The following is a 21,640-nucleotide window of genomic DNA, read 5'->3' on the forward strand; positions in this document are numbered from 1 at the left end:
TACGCCTAACAGGGGGGCTCGGGGAGGATGTCAGCCTCTTGTGAGCTACTTTCGGATGATTCATCCCGTTCCTCCTCCATTTCTGTGTCCTCTGAATAGGACTCTTCATCCGTATATGCCATGCCCCTCCTCTCCCAAGACCTCAGTCTCTTCTTGCCAGGTTGCTGCGTACCTTTCGGGCCTTTTTCTTCCCCCATGCCCCTCACAAAACCTCTCTGGGGCTTCTCCCCTCAGGGCTTCCATCCCTTGGAAGAATGTGATGAGATCCTCCACCAGGCTCCTAGTATGTTGTGAGCCCCCCACTCCTGTCCCCAGTACGCATTGTACTGGTCTCGCCTTATTGGACGTCGTCCACTGCCTACCGGTGTGGGGTTCTTCGGAGCTATGCATCCTGCTGACGGTGGGTTATATGCAGGTGACTTGGGCCTGCTCCCATCTCAATACTGCAGCCAAGTGGGTCTTGGTGTTCTACTACACAGTTTTTCTTGGGTCTGTGCCCCTTAGACAGTGCTCAGCACGTATTGTAATACTGGCTGCTGCTTCTGCCAAGTTCTTAATAAAGCTTCCCCGTTTAGGGCTTTCTCCTTGGCCATATCTTGTTTGGCCACCAGGTGTTGTCACTGTCGAGTGATCCGCAACCTTTCAATCAGCTGTTCAGAGTCTATCTCTGTGACCGTGAGATGTGTTATAGTCCTCATGGGACCACCATATGGTGCCAGCATGCACCTCTGTGACTGCAAGCCCGAGGGGCCTTTCCGTATAAAGACACGCGGGAGACAGATTAGGCAAACAACCTTCTTTATTGCCCTCTACATCCAACTGTTCCCGGGCTCTAGTAGCCCATCCACTTCCTCCCCTGTCCCTCGTGTCAGGTCCTTTCTGCTAGTCTTAAGGTGGTCCAGTTTTTAAGGTGGCACGCTTGCTTTCACCCTGCAACACCTCCCCCCTGCTTAACATCTTTGTGGGGTCGGTGACTTGTGTTGCATTCTGGTGGTCGCTGCGGTATGCACTTTGGTCTTGTTGGCCATTGCTCTTATATTTTCCTCCCTGGGTCTCTCCGTTCTCGCAGATTGCTCCTTTTCCACTGTTGTCCTGCAGTGCTCCTCGCTGATGTCGTTCCCTCCTTGCAGGATATTCTTTGTCTGCTGCTGATGTGATTGCTGTGCAGAAGTCGCGTACTTGAGTGATCCTTTGTGGCATTCAGCATGCTGTCTTGTTCTTTCCAGTGGCTCCCCTTTTTGGTTTCCTTTTGTTGTGGGTGTCCTACTCCTTCCTGTTCTGCCCTCTGGCCCTTCCACCTGGGCTTCCTTTCCTGTGGCCCTCCTTTTCTTGCTGCCCTCCTTTGGGCTCCTTTTCCTGTTTCCCTCTTTTCTGGGCTCTCTTTTCTGGGCTCCCTTTTCTGCTGCCCTCTTTTCTGGGCTCCATTTTCTGCTGCCCTCCTTTCTGGGCTCCATTTTCTGCTGCCCTCCTTTCTGGGCTTCTTTTTCTGCTGCCCTCCTTTCTGGGCTCCGTTTTCTGCTGCCCTCTTTCCTGGGCTCCCTTTTCTGCTGCCCTCTTTTTGGGCTCCCTTTTCTGCTGCCCTCCTTTCTGGGCTCCATTTTCTGCTGTGGCTCTCTTGGGCTTTCCTGCTACTTGTGCAGCAAGCTGCCGTCTCTGTGGGCGGATTGCCTTCCTCTCATTTCTTGCTGTTGGGCAGAGTGCCCCTTTTCCGCTGCGGGTGGAGTTCCCCCTCTTCCCCTCGCCTTTCCTTGCCCCCCTCCTCTCGGGCAATTTTCTCTTGACGCTGTCTCATTTGCTGTTGCCTCAGGGTCATCAAGATCTTCCTCCATCATCTGCTCTTTTCGGTACTGCTATCCTGTCGTTCTCCGGTCCCGCTGTCAATCCGCTCTCCTCCTTGTTCTCTGGCGCCATGCTCCTGGTTCGCAGCCGGCCATTTTACGTCCTGGTCCTCCTGCCATCCGTGGTCTGTTATATGCTGTATGCGCCATAAATCTCCCGTGGCAATCATCCCTGTGTTAGCTCCTCTGCGACAACGCTGTACTTCAATGTTCGTGCTTGACCCTCTATGTTGTGTTTCACTGGGCTAGCTGCTGGCCATCTGAGAGCAACAGGTCTCAAGCAGTATCCCTCCACAGGGCTCTTAGTTCTGCATGAGATCTCTTGATGCTCCTTGGGTCCTCAGTGGGTGGTCTGTGGCGCTGCCAGACCGCCTTTTCCCTTTGCCAGCTACCAAGTCGTTCCCACATTGCTGGTGGCACTCAGATGAGCAGTCTCTGGTAGTCTCTGTTGTGAGCCTGTTGTTGTCACCATTGCAGATGGTTTGCATGGGCTGCCACGTGTGTCTGTGGTTTATGGCGTGGTTACTTGTATCCTTGGGTTGGACAGCGGTGGCTCAGACGTAGCTTTGCGCTTTTGGGGCTGTTGGCAGTCTACAAATGGGTGCCCTTGGTCCTCAACAGTGGTGTGAGCGGTGTGATGGCTTTCCACCTTGTGGTTATCCCTGTGGTGTTGCTCACTCGTGTTATTGTCCTTCTGTAGGCTTGGCAACTTGCAGTACCGGTGGCCTGTGTGGTGTGGGGTGGTCGGTGATTGGCCCTTATAGCTTTCTTCTGGTTAACCCTGTGTGGGCCTGAGGATTTGTGGCGCTTGTGTCCTCCGGTGTCTCTTGTCGTAACACACTTGTCATGTGTGTCCTTTATCTCTTGGGCTCGTGCTCTGTGATTTCGTGCTGCCTTTATGATGTGGACCCCCCTGGGTTGGCGCGATGTCATGTCCCGGTGTGTTAGTTTCTTATGTTCCCTTTGATATTAAGAAAATGTCTTTCTTCGCGGGAGCGTTTTGGCACTTTTTGCAGGCATTTCGCTGCCGTCGTGGCTGGCAGGACGATGGTGTCCCAGTTAGTGTGCCTTGTGTTTTATTGATTTATTTTTTTCATTATTTTTTTCCTCTTCAGAGAGGTTTGATTTTTTTTTTCTCTCTCGCACGCTCATGGGAGCGTTTTGGCGCGATTGTGGTGCTTCTCGCTGGCGCTGCTCTTCGTTTGGCAGGCGGCGGTGGGTTAGGGGGCACGGCCCTCTTTGCGACGCTTGCGCAGGCCTTTGTTCTACATGCCCCGATTGGGTAGGGGTGTGGACTTCTTACCGATGTTCGGTGCCTCCCATTCTGGGCCGCTACGGTCTTCTTTTGGCGGTAGGGCTCCTCTGTGCTTTTTCCACCTGCTGTGCTCCCACGGCAGATTTCTGCTTCCCACCGGGTGCTGCAGGGCTCTTCACTTCCCGGGTCACTGAAGGATGGGCTCCTTTTCTGGGCACCCGTCTGACCGTGTTCAAACGCGGGCTGCTGGGCTCCTTTACTCTCCTGATGGGCTCTCTTAGATGTAGCAGTGCATGTTACTCCTCCACTGCTGGGCACACCGAGACCACAGCCCTCCTTGGCTCTGCAGGATCCGATGACCCTCTTCTGCCGCAGGCAGCGATGCCTGCTCCTTGTGGCCACTTCTGCTGGGCACACGGTCCTCTTCTTGGCACCGTACTGTGCCGCTCCTCTCCTTGCGCCAGTCCTGCGTGCTCTGACTGGTGGCACACGGGCCCCTACTTAGTTGGGCATTCCATTACGTGGCGCGCACCTTCTTCCGCTATGGGCCTCACTGTTGGGCCGCTTACTCCTGTCGTACTGCTGGGCCATCTTTGCTGCTGCACCCATCCTTCGTTGTACTTCTGCAGGGCACCCCGTGCAGTACGGTCCACGGCTGGGCTCCCTCAATGTCCTGTTACTGGGCCACTTAGTCTCTCTTCTCCTCTGCTGGGCATCTCGTTTCCCTTCGTCGCCAGTTGTTATAGTCCTCATGGGACCACCATATGGTGCCAGCATGCACCTCTGTGACTGCAAACCCGAGGGGCCTTTCCGTATAAAGACACGCGGGAGACAGATTAGGGAAACAACCTTCTTTATTGTCCTCTACATCCAACTGTTCCCGGGCTCTAGTAGCCCATCCACTTCCTCCCCTGTCCCTAGTGTCAGGTCCTTTCCGCTAGTCTTAAGGTGGTCCAGTTTTTAAGGTGGCACGCTTGCTTTCACCCTGCAACAAGATGATTCGTAATAAATGTGGCCCGCCACGAGTCTGGCCTTACTGATCACCAAAAACTCCTGCTCTATCCTCTGCACCGAGGTAAACTGAGCGCTGGAACCCCTGCGGTCCCATCGCGCTCAGATGTCGTTGCGTGCAGCTGTGTTCCCTGTGTCTATTGGGGGCGTTGCGCCGCCGAATTCTTCTCTTTACTTCTGGAGCAGCAATAACCAAATAAACATTATGAAAAACAACAAACTTACAATGAACTACAATTCCCAATAACCAAAGTGAACTTGTAGTTTGTTTCTCATCGGTCCGTTAAAACATGTGTCTTTTCCAGTCCAGTCACATTAAACCTTTTCCCATAAACACTGCCAATTTCCGTGCTTCTTCCTCTTTCTGCCGCTGATCAATCTCTGAATAACCTGCGCCCCAACCGGTAGACGACTTCGCTTATTTCTTAAACTGAACATTTCTCACAAGGCCGTTGTCTTATTCTCTGTCCCTGTCAAAAAATATAAACTCCATGAAACAACTCTTCCTGAACGGGTGGGCAATTGCATAATATTAACAGTACATAACATTTCCAAAATTACAACCGTCTTATGATATACATCTTGTTATCATTCATACATTACAGCGATTGAATGGGTGGAATAATCTTTCACCTCTGAGTCTTTAATAGAATCATGATTTTCTGTAACAAGTGTGTTGAAAATCTGTATTCTATGTCAAGACTCAGAGGCTCTGATTATGCTCGTTTAAAGCTTACTTGCCACCGACAAAGCTATCTGGTCTGCTTGTCTAAAATAGAAATTCTTAAACGTTGTTTCGTTTGACCAGTCTGCAGCCTTCAAAATATCTTCAAGTCCAGCCCCTAGCATAAAAGCTGAAGACGCAATAGCACCTCTAGTTGAATGTGCTCCAAAATGACCTACGCCAATGCCTGCTTCTGCCATGCACCATCTCACCCATCTAGCTAATGTGGTTGTTGCTACTGCTTTTAAGGGCTTTCTCACCGCTATCAATAGCTGAGATCCAACTGGGCATAACCTGGAACTTTCAGGGAAAGCCATGTACTCTACAGTCTTAATCCCTGTCTTTGTCCTTTTTTCAATGTAAAATATAACACCTGTAAGAGAAAAGGATTTTCTGTCTCTCTCTAATGCCTTGACCTCTGACAGTCTCTTACAAGAGATTAAACATAACAATGTAGTTAGTTTCACCCAAAGAGCTTTCCTAGATAGATTCTCGTTGTCCGGCCAGGACTCAAACATCCTCAAGACTACACTCACGTCCCATAGGCGTGAATATCTTGGTGTCAGTGGTCTCATGCACCTGACTCCATTCAATAATCTACATATCAATGGGTGTTCGCCCACTGGTTTTCCTTCTATGCACTCGTGCCCTGCAGATATCGCTAATCTGTACGTGTTAATTGTTCTATATGCCTTAGCCTGTGCTTCCTGGCCTGCTAGAAAATTTACCACGTGAATTAAGCCTGTTTGTATGGGATTAACCTCCCTCTCCATGCACCAATTACTCAATTTTTCGCCATGCCACTCTGTAAGCCTTCCCAGTTCCCGGTGCCCATGATTCTTTGATAAACTCTTGAGCTGTTCCCGAAAGACCTGGCGTGGCCCAGGCTCTCCTGAAATCGCCCATGCTATCAGGTTCAGGTTCCCTGTTTGCACCCACCAGCGGGTGAAGTTCTCCAGCTGGGCCCAGGACTATGGGCCTCATTAGGACCCTGGCGGCCGTGGAATGAATGGTGCCGATAAGGGACTGGCACCTTTAATTCCGGGCTGCCCTATTACGAGGTCTGCAGTGGGTCCCGCTAAGGAACACCTGGTCAGACAAGGCGTCCTTAGCGGGGCCCGCTAGTAGACCAGGATGCTAACAACAGGCCCGTTGTTAGCATCCTCCCCATTCCCATTGAGCCCTATGGTGGCTCAAATGGGAATGGGGATGTACGGGGTCCAGGTCCCGCGAAAGGGATTTACCAGGCCCTCCAAGGTCGGAATGGCCTGGTAAGTCCCCTTTTGCGGGACCCGGACCTGGTACCTGGTACCTGGTATGGGGGTAGCCATGCCGCTAAAAGCGGCATGGCTACCTCCATACTCGTAATGAGGCCCAATGTCCTGCCTGTGTGGCAATAGAATTGGAAAGTCGTAAGACATCTCCAGTAGGTCTGGGAACCATGCTTGACCCCTCCAATCGAGTGTCACTAAAATCACTGTCGCTTCCTTTCTCCTGATCTGCGCCACAGTTTGTGCTATCATGGCGAATGGCGGGAAAGCGTATTCCTTCGCTGGTCCCCAAACCTGGAGAGATGCATCTGTTGCCGCTGCTTCTGGGTCTGATCTCCAGCTGAAAAATCTGGAGATCTTCCTGTTCAACCTCGAAGCGAACAGATCCGTCTGACACGGACCTCTCTGACGCATGATCTCCTGGAATACTGATTCCTCCAGTTGCCAATCCCTGGAGTCCCTCAGGTGTCCCAAATTCCAGTCTGCAACTTGGTTCTGTTCCCCAGGCAGGTGCTCCGCCGTCACGCTGACTCCTCTTTGGAGACATAGGTGCCAAAATTCCTTGGTTATCTCCGCCAGCATCTTGGATCTCGTCCCTCTCAGTCAGTTTATGTACCTGACTGCTGAGACGTTGTCCATCTTGAGCAGGATGGCACATCTCGCTCCTTCCTGAGTCCAGCAACGGACTGCAAAGGATCCCGCTAACAGTTCGAGGCAGTTGCTATGGAGGCCCAATTCCTCGCTTCACCATCCCCCCACGGTCAACTGTTTGCCGCACGTGGCCCCCCAGGCCCAGCGGCTGGTGTCCGATTCTATTACCAGGTCCGGGGAGGATCCAAATATCGCCCTGCCATTCCATGCCTCCATGTGGTAATACCACCGTTATAGTTCCGTTCTCGCTTCCTGAGAAATGGGCACTTCCTGTTCATAAGATAAACCTTTCCTGACATGCTCTATTTTCAACCTCTGCAACGCTCTGTAGTGCAGTGGTCCTGGAAAAATTTCCTGTATCGAGGATGACAGTCTGCCTACCAGCCTGGCTATCTCCCTCAGAGAAATCATCTGCCTTGTCATCAATTTCTTTATTTCTTTCTTGATGGAGTTCACCTTCCCCAAAGGTAATCTGAGTGTGCCCTGCACTGTCCCTAGGATGAACCCCAAAAATTCCATCGACTGGGCTGGAACTAGTTCTGACTTCTGTAACGCTCACCTGGTATCCACGGGGATGTCACTCAGCCTGTTCTGACCTCTTACGACCTTGAACCCTTCCCTGGAGTCTACTCGACTGGAGACTGGGCCTGAAACACAGGATGGGTAGAGTTTAACTCCCTATTGTCTCTGTGTGCTTGAACCCCTTCTTCCCCGGGGTCCAACCTTTCCCTTTGATCCACAGCTCACCTTGTTTTCTTGGAAAGTGTGCTCTCCGTCCTGCTTTCAGCGCAGGGGCGCGTTGATTGATGCGGGCTTGTTGCTGCCTAGTTACTTCACTGGCAAGAGTCCGACAGGTAAGTATAATGAGTCTTTTGAACAGTTCTCTAACTTCGTTCCTTTCCTTCCTTAGATGATGGCCGGCGTCCGGGGATGGCGACGTGCTGCTGAGATAAGTAGCGCTGAAGGTGAGTGAGAGCACTATGCGCGATGCGACCCTTTCATATTTGTATTAAACTGAGTTATTTTTCTGTGTCTTTTAGGTGCCGCGACGTTTTCAGCGTGGATGCCGGTTATGAAGAAGAAATGCAGTGAGTAAGCACGGTATGCGGCGCCTCTACATGTTTCCACGCTAACCTGGAGTGTCTTTTCCCTCTTGCAGATGGATGAGAAGTTCTGGAGAAGAGTTCCCCCAGAGCGGCTGGGATTCAGGTAAGCGTTTGAAGCTCGTACAGTCTTTAAAAATAAGCGAAGATTTGCTGAATGCTTACTAATGCCTTTTTTCTGTTCTTTTCCCTTTTACTTAGGAAGCGGCGTGCCGGGATAGGAATGACGCTGCCGAAGATGCCCGCAGAACAGAAGGAGCGAAGAATGATGGGCAGAAGTGCCGCAAGGTAGGGCTGTTCCTAACGGTGTTCTTGTTCTTGCAGGAGCTGAGCGCAGAAGAAAGATGCAGGTCTATTGGAGACCGATCCGAACACGTGAGTGTCACGCTGCAGGTGCAGAAAACACAAAGCATGTTCTCAGCCTGGGCGTGGCTTAAATAGTCTCTGGGTATCCCAGGTGTCTCTGGGCTGAACCACACCCAAAAGACTAGACTGCACATACAGTTCTGGGAACCGAAATATGTGGGGGCATCCATCTTGTCCCCATCAATGCACTACAAGTCCAATCCCCAATGTTATCCTATGGGAGTGAGTGAGTCTGGTGCCACAAGCGCCAAGTCTGACTCCAAGTGGGTCTTTCGAGGGATGGAGAGGCCCTTGAGGGCCGTGTAGGTGATCGTGGCCTGGCTCCATCCTGACATCTTGGAGGGCTGGGGACATGAGGGGCAGGAATCATGATAGCACTCCCCCCAAGGCCCCTCTCAAGGAGGCTCTTCTGTCTGGTCCTGGTTTGTTTGGATGGTTTTGATGAAATCGTCTAAGCAAGCAAGGTGCATGGATGTACTCACAAGGCTCCATGTCCTGTCTTGTGGACCATACCCCTTCCAGTCTATTAAGTATTATAATTTGGATCTGATGTACTTTGAATCCAGGATGTCCTTGACTTCGAATTCTGGCTCCCCGGTGACTACCACTGGCCTACTCCCGGAGAACCAGTCCAGGACCAGCGTCCCCGGAAGCAGACATCATGTTCCTGGGGAAAAGGCCAGCAACCCCTAGTAGGGGCCCTTTGGACACTGTCCTGGTGCCTTTGGCGCCAGGCTCATTTTGGACCTCAGTCCTGGTGCCATAGGCGCCAGGCTCATAAAGGGAGTGTTTATGTGAACTTACCTGATGCAGACCGTGCTGCCAGATCCAGACCTCTTTGAGGCCTGAAGGGACTATTTTACCTGTGGGACTATTTTGCCACTCGGGCGTGGCTGGGGAAGAATACGTACCTGGAACTACTTTGGGGGCTATTTAAGCCACGCCCAGACAGCAGCTCACGCTTCGCGTTGTTCTGCACCTAGCAGCTGGACGCTCACCGTGTCTGCTCCTGCATCCTGACTCCAGCCACGTCCGCCTCCATCCTGGAACACCTGAAAGGAAAGAAGAGAAGGGAAAAGGTGAACAGAAGAACATTACCTGCTTCTACCCGGAGTCCGGAGTCATCACGCCGGCGATCCTAAGGGAAGACATTTATTTTAAAAAACGCATTGCGTTGCTCGCTGCAGCACCGCGTCCCACTCACCTGTTCACGAGGCATCTCCGGGCTCCTTAGCGACCATCTGCACGATCCGCCGCATACCTGCGCCTAAGGGGGAAGAGAAGAACAAAAGGTGAGCAAAAGGAACATATTGAGGAAAGCCAGATTTTCGCCATAAGACTTACCTGATTATTGTTGGGAGAATCTTTCTTCATCTCGGGTCGGCGCCGCTTCTTCGGCAGTACCGTACCCCGGCCCCTATGGGGAAAAAAGACACATGCATTAGTGGGTGAATATAAGGACATTAAAGGAACCACCCATCATAAAAACTCACCTGAGTTTACCTTCGGCAAATTGTTTCCTCTACGCGAAATCTTCACTCAGCACCTGTGATAAAAGGGATAAGAGACGGACTACTGAATATAAAGGCAAATAGAAAAGGAGGCCAACTCTTGAACTTTTACAACAGTATACTTACGGCACCTTGCCAGGAAAGTCAAGTAAGCTTGGATCCTCACCAATCCGAACACCAGTGAAGAAACTGGATATAATCGCACCCCTGCACCAGAAGCAGGATGAAGAGCTCGTCCTTTCAAACCATAAGGTGAGAGTTAACGGGGAATTTCGGAGGTGGTCTGAGGAGAGTGAAAGAGGGAAGTGGGAGGCCGACGCGCTACTCCACAGGTAGTTAATCCCCTTTCTCCATCTGCAGAAGGATTCTCCTGCGAGTCAGACAAGTGAGATTTGGGGGTCCTGTCCAGTCGGTCTTCCGAGTTCTGCGCATCACCTTAGAAGAGGCCGCAGCAGTCCAGACCTGGTCAGCGTCTCTGTGGGAGTCAGGTGAGCGTTACACCCGGGTCCCAGGTTGAACAGATTTAAGGAGAGACACGTGGAACACAGGATGAATCTGCATGTTTGACGGCAGAGCTAGTCTGAACGCCACAGGATTTATCACAGAGGTGACGGTGAATGGACCCATGTATCTTGGAAGGAAAGTTTGGGTTCCTTTAATGGACACGTGTTTAGACGCCAGCCAGACTTTCTCTCCCACTTGGTAGTTGGGGGCCTTTGCTCGGTGTTATCAGCAAACTTCTTTTGGCGATTCTTAGCTTGAAGTAGGTGTTCAGCTGCCCTTTTAAAGGTTTGAGAAATGGTCATGTGCAAGGTTTTGACTGCTGGCATTTCCAGGGTTGTAGGAACGTCCAACTCAGAAGTACGTGGGTGCCTGCCATACATGATATAAAAGGGTGTCTGCCCAGTGCTGGTGTGTAGGGAATTATTATAAGCATATTCAGTTATCCATAATAGGTCGAACCAGCTTCCTTCAGCTTGGTGTAACATGCAACGCAGATACTGCTCGAGCGTCTGATTTGTCCTCTCAGTTTGACCATCCGTTTGGGGGTGGTGATGGGGGATAGCCGGATGTCGATCTGGGCCATAGAGCAGCATTTTCTCCAGAAGTTAGATACGAATTGAGTACCTCGGTCTGAGACCAAAACTGAAGGAAACCCATGGAGCCGTACGATGCCTTCAAGAAATACCTTTGCCAGAGTGGAAGCATTTGGGAGCCCCTTAAAAGGATTGAAATGTGCCATTTTTTAAAATAGGTCTACGACCACAAGAATAGTGGTAAACCCTTGACTGGGTGGTAAATCAGTAATAAAATCGAGGGACAACGTGTGCCAGGGTGCTGGTGGGATTTCCAATGGTTGTAATAGTCCAGCCGGTTTCTACTTGGATGACTTATTTTGAGCACACACTCCACAAGATAGGATGAATTGGATAATGTCTTTACGCCACGTGGGCCACCAATAATTTCGTTTTACCTTGGCTAGGGTTTTAGCGATTCCGGGGTGGCCCTCGATCAAGGAATCATGATAACCGGACATGACTTGTTCTCGTAGTTCTTGGTTTGGTAAGAATAAATGATTCCTGAAGTAGGGCAACTGATCTTTTATCATGTAATGTTCTCCTTGTGCATTCCACGCTTGTAATTGCTCCTGACTCATCAGGTTTTGGATTTCTTCATGTAATTCTTTCTGAGTTATGGTTGCTGTGATCCCTAGGAGCTTGTCACTCGGGATGATTGCTACTGGGTCAGGAGTCTGATACCCTTGCTCTTCCACCCCCATACGGGAAAGGGCATCGGCCTTCCCGTTTTTCACCCCTGGTCGAAATGTAATCACGTAGTCATATTCAGCAAAAAAAAGAGCCCAAAGTAGTTGTCGTGAGGATTGGGCCTTTGCCGTTTTTAGGTACTGGAGGTTCCGGTGGTCAGTTATTACTGTAATTGTGTGTCTGGCGCCCAAGAGGTAGTGCCGCCATGCCTTAAAGGCTGATTTAATGGCCAGGAGTTCTTTGTCTGTGATAGCGTAATTGAGTTCAGGCGGTGTGAATTTACACGACCAGAAGGCAACAGGGTGTAACTGGCCCGTTTCGGGCTCCTTTTATGAGACGACAGCTCCCATAGGCATGTTTGAGGCGTCCGTTTCCACCAGGTATGGAAGATCAGGGCGAGGGTGGGGTAAGATTGGGGCAGATGTGAATCTTGTTTTGAGTTCCTGGAAAGCTTCCTCGGCTTCTGTTGTCCACTGGAACTTTTTTTTGCGTTTCCTTAGCAATGACGTGATGGGATGCACGATTTGCGAAAATCCTGGGATGAACCGGCGGTAGAAGTTTGCAAAACCCAGCATACTTTGAACCCCCTTGAATGAATTTGGGGATGGCCAGTTCAGGAAAGCATCTACCTTGTGTACATCCATTCGGATTCCATTCGAGCTGAGAATAAAGCCCAGGAATTCCACCTCGGAGACGTGGAATGAGCACTTTTTGAGCTTGGCGTAGAGCTGGTGTTGACGGAGTTTCTCCAATATGGATCGGACGTGTTTAACGTGGTCCTGCTTTGATGCGGAATATACTAGAATATCGTCGATGTACACTAGAGCACAGACATCAATCAATTCCCGTAGGACATCGTTCATGAAGTATTGAAATGCTGCAGGTGCGTTGCAAAGGCCAAAGGGCATTACTTGATATTCGTACAAGCCGTATTTGGTGCGAAAAGCAGTTTCCATTCGTCCCCCTGTTTTACGTGAACAAGGTGATATGCCCCCCTGAGGTATAGTTTTGTATAGATTTGAGCATCTTTGACTTGATCAAGCAATTCAGGGATCAGTGACAGGGGGTAGCGTTTTTTTACGGTAATCTGGTTCAGTGCACGATAGTCGATGCACGTTCGCAAGCCCCCCTCCTTTTTCGGTACGACGAATAGAGGACTGGCTGCTGGAGACTTCGAGGGACGGATGAACCCGTTGGCCAGGTATTGGTCAAGATAGGCCTTCAGGTGCTGGTTTTCTGGTTCCGTAAGTGCGTAAATTCGCCCACAAGGGATTTGTGCGCCGGGTATCAGGTGGATTTGGCAATCGTAAGGTCTATGCGGTGGCAGGGTATTAGCCTGTTCTTTCTGAAAGACATATTGAAAGTCCTCGTATTCACTTGGTAGGGTGCCGATTGCCACAGTCGCAAGCGTGGAGGTTCTGGTGTCTATTGGTTGTTTCTCTTGGCGATAACATGTGTGGGCACAAGTTTCGGGAAAGGCCAATTCTTTTGCTCGCCAATTGATTCGAGGATTGTAAGCTACCAACCATGGCATTCCCAAAATCACCCGGAACTCGGGTGTCTTAATGAGGTCGAAAACGATAGATTCTTGGTGTCCATCCTGGCACAGAAGGGTTAAAGCTGCAGTGCATTGGGATACTGGACCAGAAGCTATTTCCATGCCGTCGACAGTGGTAACAGAGTCGGTGGTTGATTTAGGGTGTAACGGAAGCCCCATCTTTGCCACAAGATCCTGGTCGATGTAATACCCAACAGCTCCACTGTCAATGTACGCTCTTACTGCGTGCATCCGAGATGGTTGTTGGTGATTGATCAAGACCACAGATAGTGCAAAATGGGAGGTTTGTAGTTCACTTTCTTCGCTCGACAAGTGGACCCCTACACTTGCTGGGCTGGGGAGTTTGTCGATTCCTTGATGGTATCTTCCTTGTCCGTGGCCCCTACCGTCCTCCTCGGTGGCTTCACAGGGCACTCTTTAAGGAAATGACCTGACCTTCCACAGTACAGACATAACTGCTGCTGTCTCCTTTTATCCCTTTCCGCTTTAGTCAAGAAGGATCTAACCCCCCCGATTTGCATTGGTTCTCCTGAACCTTCCGTTGTGCGGTCAATATTGTCCTTTGAACGCACATACATAGGGCGAGGGTCCGATCTGGTTCGATCTGCACTTCGGTCCTGCAACCTATGATGATCCAGTTGAACAACAAGGTCAATTAATTCTGAGCAGTCTTTCGGGGGGTTCACTACTTGTGCGAGAACATCCTTGAGCTCCCTCCGTAACCCCTGATGAAATAACGTGGTTCTCTTCTCCACTGGCCATTCTGCTTCAACTACGAGTCTATTGAACGTGGCTGTGTATGTTAATAGGTTTTGATTCCCTTGGCGTAGGGACAGAAGTTCGTTGTCTAATGCCTGCCCATGAGTACGACGGGCGAACAGCTTTTCCATCTCCTGCTGAAAGCCCATGAAGTCATGCAGCAAAGGATCGTCTTGGGCCACAAAGGGTACAGACCAGTCTGCGGCGCTACCACTCAGGTAGGATAGCACAAAAGCGACCAGTGATTGGACATTCGGAAAGGCCCCTGGTCTACAAAGGAAGTGCAGGCGGCACTGGTTCATGAACATTGCAAACCTCTTGGGATCCCCTGTAAATCGTTCGGGCGGGGCCAAGGGAACTGCCCCAGGAAGGGTTATCTGAACAGGATTGGCTGATGGTGCTGGCATCGAGGGCACGGTTCCCGGCAATGGTGCATGCCCTGCTTGTGACTGGAGAAGTTGCCGGCTTAAATCACCAGTGCGTTCTTTGGCTACTATCAGCTCTCTCCTCAGGGTGTTGGCCTCCTGCCTGGCTGCATGTACTTCAGAACGTAGCTGCCCCAACATGTGGGCTAACTGGTCGGTTTCTGACTTTTCCATGACGCCCAGGTGGATTTTGATGTGAGGCTTTGTGTTCTGTAACGCTCACCTGGTATCCACGGGGACGTCACTCAGCCTGTTCTGACCTCTTACGACCTCGAGCCCTTCCCTGGAGTCTACTCGACTGGAGACTGGGCCCGAAACACAGGATTGGTAGAGTTTAACTCCCTATTGTCTCTGTGTGCTTGAACCCCTTCTTCCCCGGGGTCCAACCCTTCCCTTTGATCCACAGCTCACCTTGTTTTCTTGGAAAGTGTGCTCTCCGTCCTGCTTTCAGCGCGGGCTCGTTGCTGCCTAGTTACTTCACTGGCAAGAGTCCGACAGGTAAGTAAAATGAGTCTTTTGAACAGCTCTCTAACTTCGTTCCTTTCCTTCCTTAGATGATGGCCGGCGTCCGGAGATGGCGACGTGCTGCTGAGATGAATAGCACTGAAGGTGAGTGAGAGCACGATGCGCGATGCAACCCTTTCGTATTTGTATTGAACTGAGTTCTTTTTCTGTGTCTTTTAGGTGCTGCGACGTTTTCAGCGTGGATGCCGGTTATGAAGAAGAAATGCGGTGAGTAAGCGTGGTATGCGGCGGCTCTAGATGTTTCCACGCTAACCTGGAGTGTCTTTTCCCTCTTGCAGATGGATGAGAAGTTCTGGAGACAGAGTTCCCCCAAAGCGGCTGGGATTCAGGTAAGCGTTTGAAGCTCTTACAGTCTTTAGAAATAAGCGAAGATTTGCTGAATGCTTACTAATGCCTTTTTTCTGTTCTTTTCCCTTTTCCTTAGGAAGCGGCGTGCCGGGATGGGAATGACACCGCGGGAGATGCCCGCAGAACACCGCCGAAGATGCCCACAGAACAGAAGGAGCGATGAATGATGGGCAGAAGCGCCGCAAGGTAAGGCTGTTCCTAACGGTGTTCTTGTTCTTGCAGGAGCTGAGCGCAGAAGAAAGATGCAGGCCTACTGGAGACCGATCCGAACACGGTGAGTGTCACACTGCAGGTGCAGAAAACACAAAGCATGTTCTCAGCCTGTGCATGGCTTAAATAGTCTCTGGGTATCCCAGGTGTCTCTGGGCTGAACCACACCCAAAAGACTAGACTGCACATGCAGTTCTGGGAACCGAAACATGTGGGGGCATCCATCTTGTCCCCATCAATGCACTACAAGTCCAATCCCCAATGTTATCCTATGGGAGTGAGTGAGTCTGGTGCCACAAGCGCCAAGTCTGACTCCAAGTGGGTCTTTGGAGGGATGGAGAGGCCCTTGAGGGCCATGTAGGTTATTGTGGCCTGGCTCCAGCCTGACATCTTGGAGGGCTGGGGACATGAGGGGCAGGAATCATGACAACTTCTCCCAGTTTATTAGGAATCCTAACTGTTGCAATAAATCCGTTATTCTCTGGATCTGTTCTACCAGAGTCTCCCTGTCCTGGCACATTATGCATATATCGTCCAGGTATATAATCAATCTGATTCCCCGTTCTCTGAGGTGTCCTACCACTGGTTTCAACAGCTTGGTGAAGCACCAGAGCACTGACGCCAGTCCGAACGGCAAGCTCGTGAATTCCCATTTCTTTCCTTTCCAGAGGAACTGTAGTAGTTTCCTCTGACTTTGATGGATCGGTATTGTCAGGTAGGCGTCCCTGAGATCTATCCTTGCTAACCAATCCCCTCTATGTAGGATGTCCCTCAGTAAGTCAACTCCTTCCATTTTGAAGTGTCTTTATATGAGAAATGAAATCAGTTCCCTGAAGTTTACCACTGGTCTGACTTTGTGCTTGCCTATCACTTCTGCCTCTTCCTCTGGAAGGGAAGAAAGGGTTTGCCCTTCGGTACTCGTGTTCCCTTCAGTGATGTCTGTCAAAGCAGCCCTTTCCTCTGCCAGCCTTTTCAAAAATGTCCTCCCAAAAATCTTTTTTCGTGAAATCTGCGCCTTCTCCATGGATGCGTATGTGTTGGCGAATTTCGCCATGACTTTTATAAAGGACTCTCCAAATAATTTTCCTTTGGCCGCTGCCGCTTGTTCTGATGTGGCCATCTCTCCTAATTTCGAGTCCATCTTCATCAGGATGGATCTCTTTCTTTCTGTTGCTATCGCAGTATTTGTATTACCCAGCAGGCATATTGTCCTCTGGGCCCAACCTGCAATTGTCTCTGGGTCAATAGTCTCTTTGTTCTGCCTGGCCTCCTCCTCAAATTGCCATATCCTTGTGATGGGCCCCACATATCCAATAATTTATCTTGGCAGGATCTCCAAGACCGGTCTATGCCCTTTTTTATGTCTCTGCCGTACCACCCCAGGAATGTTAGCATCCTTTCATCAATCTCTGGTGTTTCCGTCACCCCATCTGGTACCCTGGGTCTGGGGCATTCAGACCTCAATTTATTTCTGACTTGTTTGCTTAGTGGCACTCTAAGCCTTTTTCTTAGGCATTCTGCTATATTCTCTGGGGGGGTCCCATTCAGTTAACCTCGGTGCACTAGCACATCTAGGTCAAATTCATCTCCTCGTGGTCCCTCATCTTCCTTTCTGCCTTTCTTTTTTCGGGGCTCTCGCCCTTCACTTGCTGAGGAGGTCTGATATTCTGACGAACTGTGGTCGTCTGATTTGCTACTGCTCCTGCAGTCTTCGTCAGATGTGTCATCTGAACTGTAATCATATTTGTCTCGTGACCTCGCCTTCTTCTTGCCACTCTTGTACTTCTGTGGCGAACCCGGGGGGGTCTGGGCACTACGTGCCCTGTGGATCTTCTTCTTTCTTCCCCCTTTCTCCCTGTGTGTTTTAATTAGATCTGCCATGCTCCGAGATAAAGCTACGAGGTCCTCCATTATGCTCCTTTCCTCTCTCCTGTGGGGCTTGCCGGCAGTCGGCATTCTCTGTACCGCCTGACTCATTCTTAATCCACTTACGTGGGGTCCCGCTGAGTCCTCCTCTGAGTACCCACGCAGTATTGCGGTCGTGCCGTTTATCTTATCTGTGCAGTTATCTTGGAATGCTTTTCTTCGTAGCTAGGCGAGATTCTTCACACTTTCTCAGTTAGTTTTAACCTGGGACTGTACCCGTATTTATATGAATATATAGGGGAACACCTCTGACTTACCTGTCCCCTGACCTCCTTGCACAATAGATTATTGGACTTAGCCAGGCAAAGAATAAGACACAAAACATCAGATAACTGAGAGTATAAAAAGGCTCATTATAGGCCGTTTATTGTACCATACACAGGTCTAAACATCCATTGGTATATTACACAGCCACAGTAGTGGCTGTGTAGTTATGGTGAAGTTGCTGTTTCCATAGGAAGAGCACTTTTTGGGCGGCTTATAACTTTGCTCCCCCTGGACGAATCCTCACCAAACTTTGCAAAAAAAGTATATGGGCCACTCTGAATTTTTTGCAAAGTTTGGAGATGTTTGGTCCAGGGGGAACGTCTTTTTGTTCCCATAGTTGAATGGGGGAAAAACATTGCGCATGGCTACAGTTCACGAAATCTACGGCAGGTACAGGGGCTTGGTCCAGAAAGCGTGCTTTTGTAAATCTGGTGACCTTCCATGCAGTACTTTTCTTTTAAATTATCAAAAAGTAGGTCTGAAAAAATGTGTGATATCTATGTCCGCTTCTCGGTCACACTTCCCTGTTTGGTCCACGGACAAGATACCAATTGGCTAAGGGGCTGGCGTCATGACCGCGGACACGCGACATCTCTGCCCATTGGCTGCTGTGAGACGTGTTCTGCATCAGATTGTTTGGATGCGCCCGACATCTTGGATCTGCTGAAAGCGGAGCAACAACCAGCGTACACATGCTCTATTTATAAAACTCTTTTGCTGTTTCACAGAGCGTTGGGAAAGGTTCAGACAGTAAGACATGGGTGATCAATGCATTTGTTCTGGGGGTCGGTCTTTATGATGTACTTTCTATGGACACCTTGTACGCACAGAAAATGAGGGGTGTAATAACGATAGCACTTCAGTCCATGTAGTGGACAGGAAACTTCTAACTGTTGAAAGCACACGCGTAGTGGTAGCCAACATTGGAATTGACAACATGCCGTGATTGCATAACTTTTTCTGATGGCTATTATTATATACATTAGTACGCCGCCATGGGTGTCACATGCTACAGTGCTTGTGGCCAGGGCCTAGAGTCTTGGATGCATGGCGTCAGCCAAAGGCTGAAGGCCTTACTTCCAAGAATGTAGGCCCTGGCCACAATAACTGCAGCATGTCACAACCATGGATACACCTGTAGTATTGTGTTTCGATTGGCAAGTTGTGGGGAGTGCGTGCAGTCTTGGGTGCATGGCCAAAGGCCATGCACCCAAGAACAAACTTATAAGTACTAGACGTGGAAGCCACTGCACACCTATCCCATGTAAAATCTATGGGCATATAGCTAGGAGTAAAGCCTCTGCCCAAAAGCACTGAAGGATACCACACCTACAGAAAAAAAAACACTACCACACATCACTGAGGTGGTTGTGGAGAGACCTTGCACTCCAATAACACAGTTATAACCTCTTCATGATGTATTTCTTATGGCCACCTTGTACGCACAGAAAATGAGGGGTCCAATAAGGGCAGTATTTCAGTCCGTCCAGTGCACAGGGCACTTGTAACTGTTGTAAGGACATACGTAGTGGCAGCAAACATTAAAATTGATAACATGCCGTAATTGCATTACTTTTTGCTATGGCTATTATTATATTCATTAGTATGCCGCCATGGGTGTCACATGCTACAGCGGTTGTGGCCAGGGCCCAGAGTCTTGAATGCATGGCCATGGGTGCCACATGCTACAGTGGTTGTGGCCAGGGCCTAGAGTCTTGGATGCATGGCCGTCGGCCGAAGGCCTAAGGCCTTACTTCCAAGACTGTAGGCCCTGGCCACAACCACCGCAGCATGTTACACCCATGGATACACCCATAGTATTGCATTTCGATTGGCAAGTTGTGGGGGGTGCGTGCCGTCTCCTATGGCCACCTTGTATGCACAGAAAATGAGGGGTCCAATAAGGGAAGTATTTCAGTCCGTGCACGGGGAACTTTTAACAGTTGTAAGGACACGTGTGGTGTTAGGGAACATTGAAATTGACACCATGCGTAATTGCAATACTTTTTCCAATGGTTATTGTATTCATTAGTACGCCGCCATGAGTGGCACATACTACGGTGGTTGTGGCCAGGGCCTAGAGTCTTGGATGCATGGCCGTCGGCCGAAGGAATTTTGTACTATGCAACATCATTAAGATGGTTGTGGGGAGGGCGTAGCGTTTTGGGAGCATGGCCAAAGGCCAAAGGCCATGCTCCCAAAACCAAGTTTGTACATAGTAAAATGACAAGGCACAATGGTTCCGATATGCTGCAGTTTTTCTGGCCAGGACCCAGACTCTTGACTGCATGCCCAAAGGCCATGCACCCAAGACTGAAGTCATAAGCAGTGGAGTTACAACTCAATATGGGTGTGGTGTAATGCGCTAGTTGTGTGGACGCTCTAGTGTCTTGGCTGCATGGCTGCAGATGATGGTCTGAAAAGTACATTTATAAGTAGCTAATTTACAAGGACCATGGTTTTGATGTACAGCGATGGTTGTGGCTAGGAACTATACTCCTTGTACCTTGGTCGTAAGGCGTAGGTGGTAGGTTACACACCGAAGATGCAAGGGCCAGCCTACAGGCACTGCAGCATATTACTACCATAGATTAGACGTGTAGATTCCCATGTGTAGCAAATGACTGCCAATATAATTACTCCTTACTTTGTTCAGAATCCACATACAATATTTAAATGCCTATCGAACTTGCTGGAAGTATCCCTTTTTCCATTTCTGTGATAAAAGAAAAAGGTATGTTAGTCTTTGCATTGTTAGAAAATTTACTACATTGCATAATAGACAGTTTACCTTTTTTTTTACCCTCATATTTAGTTTACAAACCAGTGTACTGTGCATTGCGCTCAGTTTCTTTGTTTGCTTTTCTAATCCTTGGGTCTGGGGACAGAAAATCCTTGTCTGATTTAAAAAAACCTTCATTTACTATGGTACTAACTACTTCCTTGTTTCCTTTGAGTGTTTCCTTCATCTTTCTGATTAATGTTATGTTTGTTGCCTTCATGCCGATTTTTAACAACAGTTAGATACCTGTAGGCGTATTCTACCTGTGCATTTGTTCCCAACGTTCTGTGATATTCATTTATTTATGTCATTCTTACATCCTCTTGGGTAGTTAGATACCTGTTGGCGTAATCTAACTGTTTGTAGTCTTTCACATAATTCTTTGACAATCTTGAGGTACACATTATTTCGTAAATTTTGGCTTTAATAACATTAAATACACATTTGTAACATTAGCTGGCAATCTCTGCTTTAGAGTAATGGTGCTATCATTACATTCGAACCATCCACAATTCTTTTTAATGTATGCAGTGTAGTGACCTGCATTGGTTGTAGCTCCTGCATGGTAGAATATACCTCCTGTGGTAAAGGTTTTCTTTCCAAGTGACACTTGACCGTGTGTGAATCCAGTCAGTTTGCAGTTGTTTTTGGTGTCATCTGCATTATAACGTAGAAGCATAAGCATTATGTAGGCCCTATGTGATTGTATCAGTAAGGTGGAGCGATTGTCTGAATTTCAAATAGTACATCATCTGCCATGGTTTGCATTTTGTACAAGTTGCTGAAATGGAATTCTCTCACAATTGTATGGAAACATACACAAATCGCTCATTTGGGATTTCTTCCTGTATCACTTTGCTACAGAGAGTGCATGTATGTTTGCATGGAAGATTTCATTTACAGGTATGCTTTTGTTTTCCAATACTAATAGTATGTACATTAGAAATTCTTGTGGATCTTCTTGTGAGTTCATAGTGAATCTCACCATTCCAGCACAGTCGTCCAATTGTTGCCTTACTCCATGAACACTGTATGTGTTGTCAGGATTGCTTGTTGCATTTCTATGCAGCACTAACATTTGCAAACACAATTGGTCTGTACTGTGCAGGTAAATATTGTTAACAATTGGTGGCAATTGAAATAGAATATTCATTGCTACATTTGCATAGCAACTTACCCCACTTTCATTTGCAAATTTGAATGGACTAGCAAGTTCTGTATCTGAGTGCATTTTTCGGAATTTCTGTTGCTTCTTTACCGACGTCCCTGGTTTACATTCCCTAATAGGTTCTTCCATGTTTGCGGTAATTGATGAAACTTTAGCTTCATTTGCATTTCTGTTTA

This window comes from Ambystoma mexicanum, chromosome 5p, assembly GCF_040938575.1.
Source record: "Ambystoma mexicanum isolate Mex_15411 chromosome 5p, UKY_AmexF1_1, whole genome shotgun sequence".
Taxonomy (NCBI): Eukaryota; Metazoa; Chordata; class Amphibia; order Caudata; family Ambystomatidae; genus Ambystoma; species Ambystoma mexicanum.